Source organism: Fukomys damarensis, unplaced genomic scaffold (assembly GCF_012274545.1).
Source record: "Fukomys damarensis isolate Sample0158 unplaced genomic scaffold, DMR_v1.0_HiC HiC_scaffold_16, whole genome shotgun sequence".
NCBI lineage: Eukaryota > Metazoa > Chordata > Mammalia > Rodentia > Bathyergidae > Fukomys > Fukomys damarensis.
In genome coordinates, this window is record NW_022900928.1 from 67,141,680 (window position 1) to 67,155,217 (window position 13,538).

Consider the following 13,538-nt stretch of genomic DNA (forward strand, 5'->3'; position numbering starts at 1 on the left):
GGGTTTTTTTTTTTTTTTTTTTTTTTTTGTGCTGGGGATTGAAGTCGCGACTTTGGGCTTGTGAGGCAGGTGGCAGAACCACTGATCTAAATCCCCGGCCTGATGCAGGGTCTTTAAAAGGCTACGAGGCCTGACAGAATATGTCTTAAGGGCCAGTTTGCTTCCTCTGACCAGATGGTCTGTGAGGTCCTTATGGATTAATCAATGTCTCATGGTCCCTAGCAAAGAGAAGGGGTTAAGGGAAGTGTGTATCCCTTCCAACTGAGACTCAAAAAGAAAAAACCTCCAAATCCAACATATAACTTTCACAGATACATGTGGAGTGGGATACTGTGGCATCGGGCTCTGCTCATTTCCGTGTGCTCGGAGCACCCCTCCTTCCCTTTCCTTTCCCATGTGGCCTGGTCTTCATTTAGCTGAACCAACCTGAGTCTGTGTCAAAATGGGGAGGAAGGGGATCCAGAAGACTGTGCACAGTGAGCTGACCCTTCTAGGGGTAATACAGAAGGGAGGAACTCCCCGAATAGAAAGCCATTTCACCTTCATCCGTGTGTCCATGCATTAGTTATCCATGCATCCATCCACCCGACCACTGGTTTATCAGTGGTTGGATGTCAATTCATGGTTCGCATTGTTCGGCACTAGGGGCCCCACCAGCAATGGCCCCTTTGTTCAGAGCTCCCAAGGTCTTCACAGAATACAAATTTTTCTGCTAACTGATGAACTTCTGGGGAAAGGAATTTTTTCTACTTAGCACATCATAATAGCTCTTTTGTTAGTGGCCAGAATATCTTTCTCCATCAGGAGAGGAGCACTTAGAGCATCTTATCGAAAGATGCGGGGACTTAAGGACTCTTCCAGCTTACACTTCCTCCTTAATGTTTTATGATGGCAAATTTGCCACATTTTCAGGCCCTCCAGAAATGTCTGCAGATGGTGTGGAGCCCATAAAGAGTAGACCCACCTGTCAATAGCAGCCTTTTTGAGGGTGACTTTAGAGTTTACAGCAACTGCAAAGTACCTAGATGACTTGCCAACTCCTCCCCCATTCATTCCATTAAGTAAGTAATTAAGTACAGCATGTTAGCAGTGCTTCATATCCCTGTAGCAGACTCTCTCTGGCAGGGGAGGGCTCCACATCTGCTCCCTGGCTACTTTTGGGCCTCCCTTGTCGTAGGGTGAGGTCTGAGGGATGAGCCCAGGGGTTGCCTTGGACATTCTGATCTCCAGCCTGGCAGGGGATACTCATGGCTCACACTTCCTTTCTTGCACCTGGAAGGCCAGTACTGTTTCATCCCTGGCTGACCATGAGGCCCGAATAGTGTGGGCCTTCATCAGAGCTTGTGAGTACCAGTGCCCAGCTGGGTGGTAGGCAACTCATGGATCTGGCTTCTGGAACTTGTTGGTAGCTCTCAGTAAGTAGTCAGCTTCCCAGGCAGGGTGTCAGGACTGGGTTCTTGGCCGGCCTGAGGTATTGATCCCCTAAGCTGTGGATCGCAGGATAGCTCAAGCTCTCTGGACCTTCACCTCCAGCTCTGAGCAGTGTTGTCTGTTTATAGATACTGTTGTCTATGTTTCAAGTGTTTCCTGGTGCAAAAAAGTCTGATGAATACTGTCCTGATGCTCTATACTCAGATAGTAGCCGAGTGTCTCATCCCACCAGGCTGCCAGAGTAAGGCTCTGGGCCAGCTGTGATCTAGATGAGAGAAACTCTAGTTTCATTGTGTAAAAGAATTTGGGAGGAGCTTATTTAAAGGGCAGATCCCTAGACCCTGCCTCCTAGAGTCTGATTCCAAGATTCTGGAAGTGGGATCAAGCTATCTTCTGCCACTGCTGGTCTGGGGAGCCCACTGGATAAAGTTCCTGTTGCATGTTTTGATTTTTACTGAGGCCCTTCTCATGCATGCAGGCTGTGTCTTGGGCCCCGAGGCTACAAAACTAAAAATACTTGAAAGATGAAATGATTGTTTACAGGGCAGTATGGTGAGTGCCAGAGCCCAGCAGATACAGAGCATCCTGGGAGTGCCAGAGGAACCAGAGGTTTCCCAGGAGAGGTGACCATTTGTTGGTCCTAAGAAACGAGAAGAGAGGGAGAATGCTGATTGTGCAAAAGTGTGGGTCAGGGAAGACCTCACTTGTGGAGACAAGCAGGGCCCTGCCATTGGCTGGGATAAGAGTCTGGCTGGAGCAGCCTGGGGGAGCCTTGGATGTCAGGCTGAGGAGCTTGTGTTTTGCCTGGAGAGCATGAGGAAGTAATAAGCTGTTGTCACCAGGTCTGCATCCCGGGGAGCTGGTAGGAAACAGTTGAGGTGAAAGCTTGAAAGTCAGGCTGACCCACACTCCAAAGGTACCAGGCTCTGCCCCAGAGGCTGTAAGACTTGTGCACTTTGCTCACTCTCTCTGAGTTTCAGCTAAGGCCTATAAGTAAAATGGGTGTGACAATATCTAATGTACAGGGTCACTGGAAGATTTAATGGAATGGTATATGGGAGAGTGCTTGGCATAGCGCCCAGGGCCTAATGTCCCTTAAAATTTTTTTATTCATTAATTTTATTGGTACATTTTGGGTATACGATATGATGACATTCATCATGGGGAATTTGTACCTTTACATGATGTATCTTGGTTCTTATTTTTTCCCCATTACTCTGATCTCCTTTCAACCCCTCCCTATTTATAAAGACTTTGTTTCATTTTTTTTCCTTTTCTCATATTTACTCCTCTCCCTTCTTTCCTTTTTCTTACTCCGCCCACTTACCCTTCCCCTTTAGACCATTTCTTTGTATTTCACATTATCTATTATACATTTTGATCCTTATTTACCTTTTCAGTTTCTCACACCAGAGAAACTATTGGTATTTATACATGTTTGTCCTATTTATTTCACTTGAGTGTGGCCTCAATATGCATCCATTTAGCTATAAATGTCTCTAGTTTCTCATTCTTTATGGCTGAGTAGTACTATATGTTATTTAAAAAAAAAGCCAAACACATCTTCTTTATCCAGTCTCCAGTTGATGGGCAATCAGGCTGCTTCCAAGTTTTAGCTATTATAAACTGTGCCACTATAAACATGGGTCCACATATATCACTGTGGTATAATGATTTTAATTCTTTTGGGAAGATACCCAGCAGGGGAATAGCTAGGTCAAGTGGGACTTTAATCTTAGTTGTTTGAAGTATCTCTGTAGTGATTTCCACAGTGGTTGCACCAGTCTGCACTCCCACCAACAATGGAGAAGGGTTCCTTTTTCCCCACAACCCTGCCAGCATTTGTTGTTTTTTGATTTCATGATAGCAGCCATTCTTTGTGGGGTGAGATGGAATCTCAGTGTTGTTTTCATTTGCATCTCTCAAATGACCAGTGATGTTGAACATTTTTTCATCTTTATTTGCTGCTTTACTTCTTCTGAGAAATGTCTGTTCATTTCAGATGCCCATTTTTAAATTGGGTCTTTAAATTTTGGGGGTCTGGATTTTTAAAATTCTTTTATATTCTAGATTGTAGTCCTTTGTCTGAAGAGCAGACAGTAAAAATTTTTTTCCACATTGTAAGTTGCCTCTTAGCTCTGTTGATAGTTTCTCTTTGCAGTGGAGGAGGTTTTTAATAAAATGAGATCCCATTTGTTGATTCTTTGTGCTAGTTCCCCTGCTACTGAGGTTTTGTTCATAAAGTCTTTTCCTATACCAATGTCTTCAAGAGTTCTAACTAACCTATCTTCCAGCAAGTTTAGTGTTTCTGTTTTAATATTTGGATCTTTAATCCACTTTAATTTTAATTTAATGTATGATGAAAGATATGGGTCTAGTTTTAATCTTTGGCAGGTTGAAATCCAGTTTTTCTGGCAGCATTTATTAAAGAGGCTAGATTTTTTCCAGTGAGGGTGGTTGGCTCCTTTGTCATAGATGAGGCAGCTGAATACGTCTGGAGTTGGTCCTGAATCTTCTAATCTATTTCACCTATCCTTGCATCTGTTTCTTTGCCAGTACCATGCTGTTTTATCACAGTGGTTTTGTAGTATAGTTTCATGTTGGGAATTGTGATATCCCTGTCATGTCTTTGTTGCCTAGAATTGCTTCTGCTATTCTAGATCTCTTCTGGTTCCAAATGAATTTTTGGATTATTTTCTCTAGTTCTGTGAAATATACAATTGTGATTTCAATTGTGACTGCATTGAATCTATATAGCAGTTTTGGTACTATGGCCATTTTTACTATATTGGTTTTTCCTACTCAGGAACAAGGGCTGTCTTTCCATTTTCTAATATCCTCTTTGATCTCTTTTTTCAGAGAGCTGTAGTTTTCAAGGTAGATGTCTTTCACTTTCTTTGTTAGATGGATCCCTAGATATTTCACTTGTTTGGATGTTATTGTGAAAAGAATTGTTTCTTCAATTTCTCTCTCAGTGAGGCTGTTATTTGTGTAGAAGAACGCTATTGATTTTTGAGTTTTGACCTTGTATCCAGCTACTCTGTTGAATCTGTCAATTAAGCCTAAAAGTTTTTTGGTGGAGTCTTTGGGGTCTCTATGTAGAGTATCATGTCATCAGCAAACAGTGACAGTTTAACTTCTTCCTTTCCTATCTTTATTCCTTTTATTTCTTTCTCTTGTCTAATTGCTGTGGCTAATGTTTCTAGAACTATATTGAACAGGAGTGGTGACAGTTGACATTCTTGTCTCGTTCCTGATTTTAGCCTGAAAGGTTTTGTTTTTGACTGTTTAGTATGTTGTTGGCTGTTGATTTTTCATAGATAACTTTGATCAGGTTGATAAATTTTTCTCTAGGGTTTTTAAAATCATGAACGACCTGCACTAAATTAATGTCCTCTGCATCCCCTAGCTCTATGACATGGCAGCAGGTGGGTGGAGCAAGGGGAGATGGGGAGGGTCTCTGAGTAGGAGCTGTGAGGTTGTCTTTCTAGGCCTGGATAAAGGGAATGGGGGAGGGACAGAAGATTAGGGGGTCTTGAGGAGGGTGGATGACAGGAGGATTAGAAGCCTGGGGGAAAGTGTGGTTTTAGCTATTACAAACTGAGCTGGAGGGGTACCTGAGGCTCCTGACACTCTGAAGTTGGGGAAATCATCAAACTGATGGGACAAGGGGGGTATGGACTAAGGTGAGGAGGGAGAAGGAGGAACAGAGGTGTGGAGGCAGGCATGAGCATGGCAGTCCCTCAGGAGGATGGAGCGGTGGGTGGATGGAGGGTTGGGAGGCACTGTGAGGAAGATGGGGTGTGTTGAGGATTAAGGGACGCTGTGAGAGCATGTGGAGGATGGACTGGGGCTCTGTGGGAGTGTTGGGGTGGGAGGAGGGTTGGCGCACTTTAGGGAGGATGGGGGTGGGTGAGGATTGGGGGTGCAGTGGGGAGGATGGAAGTAGGTGGAGGATTAGGGGGCACTGTAGGGTTCCTGGGGGAGAATGGAGGACTGGTGACCACTATGAGGAGGGTGGAGAATGTTATGATTTAGATGCAAAATGTTCCCCCATTGTCTCATGTACTCAGAAGCAGGGTTTTTGGAAGGCAGTTGAATCATGAGAGACTGTACTCATCAATGGATCGATCCACTGACAAGTTCATGGCTGAATGTGCTGTGAGGAGGTGAGCTTGGCTGAAAGGGCTGGGTCACTGCGGACGTGACATGGAAAGGCGTGTTCTCGTCTCTGGCTCATTCCTTCTCTCTCCGCTTCCTGGCTACCATGGGTTGAGCAGCTTTCTTCTGCCAGGCCTTTTCTGCCTTGGAGCCAGCAGATCATGGACTGAACCCACTGGAAACTGTGAGTCAAATCAGCCTCTCCTCCTTTGAGTGGTGTGTGTCGCGTATCTTGTTCCCCAAGTGGAAAGCGATCGATACAGGGAAGGATGGAGGATTGGGGGGCATTATAGGAGGGATTGGGGAGGTTAGGACTAAGGGCACTGCGGGTGGGTTGAGGATTAGAAAGTGAAGTTGAGAGGATGGGAGGGTGTGGTAGGTTGGGGGTGTGTGGAGAGGATGAAGGATTGAGGGGCACTGTGGAGAACAGGACACCTATAGGATTTCAGTCATGGGAGAAGCAGGGTGTGCATTCAAGGCTACCCAGGGAAACCTTGGTATCAGAAATTTCTGGAGAAAAATATATTTGAAGAGTTTGTCAAGGAGAAGAGTCTGGAAGAAATCAGAAGAGGAATATGGATGGACAGAAGCAAGAGAATCAGGGCTTCGCAAGGACTGTACAGATGGTAAGCAGCCACTGGACTGGCACCATGAAAATAGAGCAGCTGGGATAGTAAGGGCTGGGAGGGCACTGGGCAGTTGTTGAGCAGATTCAAGGTCATGGGAGAGGGTACTTGGTTTTATTTTGAGTGGAGTGTGCAGGCTCCATGCAGGGGAAGTGAGCCTTGGACCTGAGACCTGCATCCATGTGGTAGAGGAGGAGAGGAGAGAGGAGCACAAGACTGCATGGAGAGGTCAGGCAGGGAGCTGGAGGGGTACCTGGGGCTCCTGACACTCTGAAGTTGGGGAAAGCATCAAACTGATGGGACAAGTGGGGATCTGGATTAGGGTGAGGAGGGAGAAGGAGGAACAGAGGTGTGGAGGTAGGCATGAGCATGGCAGTCCCTCAGGAGGAGGCAGACCTTGGCTGGAAGGGGAGGTTGACTTGCACGGATGTGGCCTGACAATGTTGGAGGGGAGCACCCTCATGGCCAGATCTGGTCACTCGGAAGGGACTGCCCTTTGGAGGGCTCGAGGGTCCGGGCCACATAGCCCTCCCTAGTCACTCAGAGTGCCCACTGACTTTGCTTGTTCTTTCCTTCTGGATTTGTGATTATTTCCCCCCCAGCAGTCTGTGGAGATAGCCAGGGTCTCCATGTTGCCAAGACATCTTGTGGTTTTTAAATTTGATGCCCTTAATAAATGGGGGCTGGGGCAGAGGGATGGAATTAAAACGACACCCTGGAGTAATGAGATCTCCATGGGGCCTCGCTTCCTTTTTTTCCCCACTGCCAGAAACTGCTCCTCTGTTTCCTTTCTTGGAGACACATCTCTGCTTGCCCAATGGAAGTCAGCTGGAAAATCCAGTTTGTGTTCTATATATAACCTTGTTGGCTCAAACCCATTCCATGTGGGAAAGGGGCGAATTCATTTATGATCACGTGTGGGTGACTGCAGGCCTGCTCTTGGGCAGAGGAGGGGAGGGAAGTCTTTCCTGCCATGGGGAGCCTGGTGGAAGGAGGATGGAGAGGGTGCCTGCCCCCGATCCATGAGTATGGATTAGTAGAAGGCTCCGAGCAACATGGCCTTTGGGAACCCTCAGCACATGGAGATGGTGGGAGCTGGCTGACTTGGGACCCATTCAAATTTCATTTCTCCAGGGCTAGCATCATCACTCACGATGGGATTCTTCTCCCCTTGGCTCCCTCAGTAAGGGGCCCTGTGGTCACTCTCCATTAACTTTACGTGGCTGGACTAGAACCATTTTGCCTCAGTTTCCCCAAACATAAATGAATCAGGAATGAGGTATTTAACAATTAGAGATGACAGAAGGGAAATAGACACAGGTAGTGACACAAAACTGAGAAAGAAGAGAGGCCCAACCCTCCTCCTTTCTCCTGATAGTCACAGAGAGGCATGGCCTGACTGGTGGCTGTCAGCTCTTCCTCTGCTCTAGGCACTGCTGTCGTTCTCTAGGAGCAGCCAAAAAACAAAACAAAAGAGTACAAACACAAAACAAAACAAACACAAAACCTATACCTAAAGACAAAGCCTGGGGAGGCACGAGGGCTTGTTGCTGATATTCTCCATGCGCCTTTTAACTCCGATGGGCCACGACGAACACGCTTCCTTCTTGAGATGCCTCAGAAGTCAGAGCAGCCATGAGTTTTGGCCTCACCATTTTTGTGGGAGCAGCGGAACTGTCTGTCCACCTTTCACCATGACAACTGAGGCTGTCCTAGATGCCCTGGGGTGCTGGAAAGACATGGTTCCCAACAGGCTTGAAAACAAACCTTCCCAGAGGGCTCTGCTTTATGGCCCCTCTAGACGGCTCCACCCTTCAAATGACCCTTCCCACTCTGACACTTTTGAAAGTCCTCAAGACGCTCTGCAAAATTCAGGAGGCTATGCTTGCCCAGTCTATGTAAGCAGAAGCAGCATTCCTGCATCCCTGTGGGTCAGAGGAGGAGGGTTCCCTCCAGCACACTACTTCCTGTGTTGCAGCCGAGGACGTAAGAGAGGCCTTGCTTGGTGTGGTCCTCTTCCCTGCTCGTGACTTTTACCTTGGGTAGAGTAAGCTGCGCTAAAAGGGCTTGGTAACACTAGGGGTTATTAACCTTGAAGAGTTCCAGATCAGCAGTGACAATGCAACAGACTGAAGACCAGAGGCAAGGTAGGGCCTAAGATAACCAGAGAAGCTGACACAACCTAAGACCTGAAGCTGGAAGCTGTGGGAGGTGGCCGGGGCCTGAACCACTAGTGAAGGGAGAAGAAAAAGCCTGAGGCCTAAGAGCAGCAGCCATGCATCCCAAGAGGCAGCAAAGTTGCCTGTGGGGCTCTAGAAAGCCACAAAGTGACCGGCACATCTAGCTCTAGCAGAGCTGGAAGCTATAGCAAGAGTTGTAACCCTAAAGGCTGAGAGGCAGTGGTGCTCAAAGCCTAGTGTTGCTAATTTCAAGGAATCAGTGCTTTGCCAAGTCTAGATTTCTATCCAAGTGGACAAAAGATCCCCCAGCCAGTAACAGATGAGCAGAGCTTGCAGGTGACCCTCCTGTATCCGTTTTCCTGCACTTTGAGGTGTCCATTTTTTCCTAGCTCCAGAGCGTGGTCCCCATTGTTGCATCTTGGTGAGTGTTTGTTTCTCTTTCTTTTTCCAGTTGTTTCAGAAACCAGATAAGGGGTTGAATACTGGGAGTCCCACTGGAGACACAGCACTGAAATCAAGATCCAAATGTGACTGAGAAAACCCCCCCTCAAATCACCCAGATGGAGATTAATTCATTATCTTGTGGTTCTTTTCTATGACAATTTTTTTGCTTGATTTTTGCTGTGCTGGGAACAAAACCCAGGGCCTCACGCATGCTACACGAGTGCTCTGAGCTACAGCTCTAGCCCACTGACAAATTTTGAAGGAAGTTTCTTGATTGAGACTTCCTCCTGGGCTTGCCCTATCCACAAATTGTGGTAAGGAGGTGGGACCCTGGCAAGCCAGGCCACCTCCATTCTCCTGGGATACAGAAAGCATGGTCCCTCAGGAGGCCCCGTAGGGTTGAGGGAGGACACACGGGAAGATGAATGTTCTAGAATGTTCTAGAACAAGGGTGTGGTCTTTCCCTGTGGCTTCTCAGGAGGCTGTAACTACAATGGCTATCTCCTGGCTTCTGGGTCTCCCCTGGAGTTGAGGATAAGGAGATGAGGCCATGGTCGCTGGCCCTGGTCAGGCTTGGAGATTGGTAGCTCAGCCTGATTTTGTGAGTCTTCTTTATTTTCTCAAATTCAGCCCCCCACCATAAGAAGAGCTGCACAGGCTCTTGGGGGGAACTGCTTTGGATTGGACCCCTTCCTCAGGAAGCTTCCAAACCCTGGGCATGGCAGGCATTAGTCCACAGGCAAATACCTTCAGCTTCAGGGCTCATTTTCTCATGCTAAGTGGCTGCCATATCATTCAATGATGAAAAGAGATTACATTCCTGTGAGGTTAATAATAACACAATTATTTTCCTGGCACACAAAGATAAGGCAAGGTTTACTGTGCACTATAGTTCTTACTCTGAAATAAGAAAAGTCCAAGGGTCACGGGCTCATCATTTTTCAGAGACCCAGCCTTTCCCTTCCAAAATAAGCAACTTTGGTCAGGCTGGGGACACTGTGGGAGCTGCATTTGTGGACCTGTGGCCCTTTGGTCCCTGCTGGATGGAGCCAGGCAGGAAGATGGGAAGCTTGCCCTTAGGAACAGAGCAATCATGGGCATGGCTATGCTTGATCACCATGCATTTCCACCACCTGGCCTGTGTTGGCACAAAGCAGGGTTCTCACTTATGTCTTGGGAGGCATGCAGAACCCGGGGGGAGGGCTGGGCCTTCCTGGCAGCACCTTCCCGCTGGCCTTGGCTGTGCCTAGGAGAGGGGGGCAACTACCCCAGCACCTTGGTCTTGGGCTGTGAGAGAACACACTTCTGTCAGACCTCTCAGTCGGAGATCTGGGCAGGGCAATGTCAGCAAAAGCAAGGGAAGGAGAGCCGGAGGGGACCTTGCACTGGAGGCAGCTGAGGGCAGGTGCGGAGCCACAACACAAGCCTAGGAAAGGACTCCCAGGCAAGGGCTGCTCCTCAGACAGGGCTCTAGAGCAGAGAAGCCGGGGAGGGTGGGGGTGGGAGGGGCGAGGAGATTAGAGTGCCTCCTTCTGGAGCAGGGAGGGCACAGGCTGCACAGGGGAGAAGCTCGAGGAGTGGAGTCAGCTGTCTGAGGTGTTTGCATGATGGTGTATACATGTGTGTATGTGTGTGATAGTGGGATGGGTGTCACCTCCCTAGGATCATGTGGTGGAGACAGGTGACCCCTGGAGGTCTGGCTCAGTGGTTCCTGAAGGTCCCTGGCCTGTGAGGTGAGGCTGAGGACACTGAGGCCCTCTCATGAGGGAAGGGAAAGTGGGCTGAGGAAAAACTGATGGCAGAGGAAGCAGGGATGCTCTGCTCCCCCAACCCCCAGGACCTTTTGCAGGCCCAGTGGAAGTGTAAAGGAAGAGAACTCAGCTCGACAGGAGGGAGAAGACACTACCATGTCTTGGGACAGGCAAGCTCAGGGTGCCCTCTGCAGAGAAGGACCATCATGCAGTCATTCAACAAACATGGACTTAGCACATACCTGTGCAGGCTCTGTCCAAAAGTGACTACAACAGACACGGCCGATACCCTCTAGGCGCTCACTCTCCTGAAAGAGGCAGACACCATGGATGTCATTACAGCATCATTAAGCCTGCAGTATCTCTGAGGGGTGCTATGGAGGCCTCCAGAGAACTCTGAGAGCTTTCAGCCCAGCTGGGCCTTCAGGGAAAGCTGAAGGATGGGGAGAGCAGGAGAGTTAGGGAGGAGGCATTTGTGGCAGAGGGAGTGGCATGCAGGGGACAGCATGCTGGCCTTGGAGACTGAGAGGGGTGAAGAGCCAGCCTTACCCTAAAGGCAGCAGGGCAGAAGGCTGGTCACCAGGGCCTCCTGAACCATTGTGAGGACCTTAAATTTTGTCCTAAGAGCAACTATGAGGCCTCAGGAAAATGTAGGCAGTGCTGGAAGACATCAAAGAGGAAATCGAGAGGAGGCGGGTGGATGAATTGGTCTGGAAGCCAGGAGACAAACCGGTGACTTCATTGGAGAGTCAAGGCGAGGCCCTGGGAGCAGCTGTGGCTCAGGGAATAGGGCAGAAGGAAGAGGGAGGGGCCCAGACAGGAAGTTGAGAAATGGTGGCTCCCAGGACAGCCATGGGAGGATGGGCCACCCCTGGGTTTTCCTGTCTATAAAATGGGTATTGTTACATCTCTGGAGGGTAGATTTTTATCTAGGATTTTTTTCCCTCATTGAGTTTATTGGTACATTTTAGGTATACAGTACAGTTACATTCATTATTGGAATCTTTACATGACATCTTTACATCTTTACCTTTACATGACAGATCTTGGTTCTCATTTTTTCCCCTTGTCCCTTCCCTCCCTTCATCCGCTTCTCCCCTCCCCCTTTACAAACACTTCATTTCCATTTTTTTCTTTTCCCTTATTAGCTTTTCCCTACCCTTCCCACTTTCCCTACACCTGAGCCCCTTTCTTACTATTTCAAATTGTCAATTATATCATTAGGATCTTATGTACTATTATAGTTTATTCACACCAGGGAAACTGTTCGGTATTATCTAGGATTTGTTAAAAAAAAACAACAACCCCAAAACCAAAAAACAAAACATATCAATAAAAGAATTAAAGATATAAGTTCAGAAGGAGAAACAAAATCACTCTATTGGAAAGGGAAGAGAAATGAGGGAGAAAAATCATTTTATTGGGAAAAGGAGAGAAAATAAGAACATAGATAGCTACTTGTATGGTAGGGAGCTCAGACCTGGCACTCGGGGATCTTTGTTCTCAGCCCCTTTTATTACATGGTGAGAAATGGACCCTTCTTGAGAATTGTTACACTTTGAGTGGCTATTTTGGGCTCGGAGACCCCTGATTTGGCCATGGCCCCTTCCACTGCCTATGAGTATAAGCTCTTCCTTGGTCTCTTTGTGCTTTCCAGGTGCTTATTTTGTAAGATTTACAGCAGTTATATTCAAGGCTGAGGTAGCACAAAGGACATGTGCAGTTTAGTGCATTAATAAAATATAAGTGTCCATATACATGTGGCTGTGTGGTTAGTTGTTAGTGTATATTTTATATGCTGTGAGTTTTTATAATATAAGCCCTCCTCCTTACCTTGTTTTCTTTAGTGAGTGCTTAATTGGAGGTGGAGGGAGGAGGGAATTGAGCCTTGACATAAAGTGAGCCAGGCCAGGCAGCCTTACCAGCTCTCTCTCCATTTATTTTTCTTAGCTACTCTCTCTAGCTGGAGTTTAACTCTTTCTTTGTCAGAAACCTCACTGAGGCCCTTCCTTCCCCTCCCTGTCTTCCAATTTATCTCCAATATGACTAATCGAGCTGCCACAGGATTAGTGAGGACGCAATGAAGTGTTTGCCGTCATGTGAGTGTGCCGTGCATGGTACCCCGATAGAGACATCTTCCGCAGGGGTCTCCCAAAGATGAGACCACAGGACAGGCATGCCTGACGGTTCTGTTAATGCAGCCCAGGGTTGCACTTGGGCTTTTAGCCCTGTAGACCACATAGGGCCTGGACTCAGCTCAGACTTCTAATCTGTGGGAAGCAAGCTTTGAACGGGCAAGATCCTACGGGGGCAGTGGTGTCCGGGCCCTGTGCAAGAGCTGGGGGCACATCTCAGCCCTGAGGTCTGTGTCCGCGCTTTTCAGGCAAAGGCAGGGAAACTGGCCGGCTTCTCTGGTGCTCTAGGATCCCAGGCAGGTGTCAGAAGAGAGAAGGAGGCTGTGGACAGGGGATGAAGAGGGAAAGGGCAGGTCTGCGGAGATCCTGGGACGAAGAGGGGGGAATTCTCCAGGATACAGTGTGGAGGCGCCGGGTCCCACATCCAAGCCTTTTATACTCTTCAGTGCGGCCATGTCACCGAGGAAATCTGCTGGCCATCTTTTGGAAGCTGGAGGCCCACCTAGTGAGTGTTGGCTGGGGCAATGCCTCCCCCTTGCGGAAGCTCTGCAAATGTGCACAATGGGTGTGTCAGAGCTCGCAGCTCGGCTGGAGGATCCCACCCCACCTCTTCCGGGGTCTCAGCCGTCTCTCTGTCAGTCTGCTTTCTAGTCCTTGGGCGTCTCCGTTCTGTCTTGGCCTCCGGCTGCGTGTCCCTTTGTTTTTGTTTTCTGTGGGCCGCACTCCCCCGGTGTATCTCTGTCTGTCCTGGGGCCTGGGCCGTGCGTCTCCTGTCCTTCCCATTAGTCTCCGCCTCATTCTCTGTTGGAT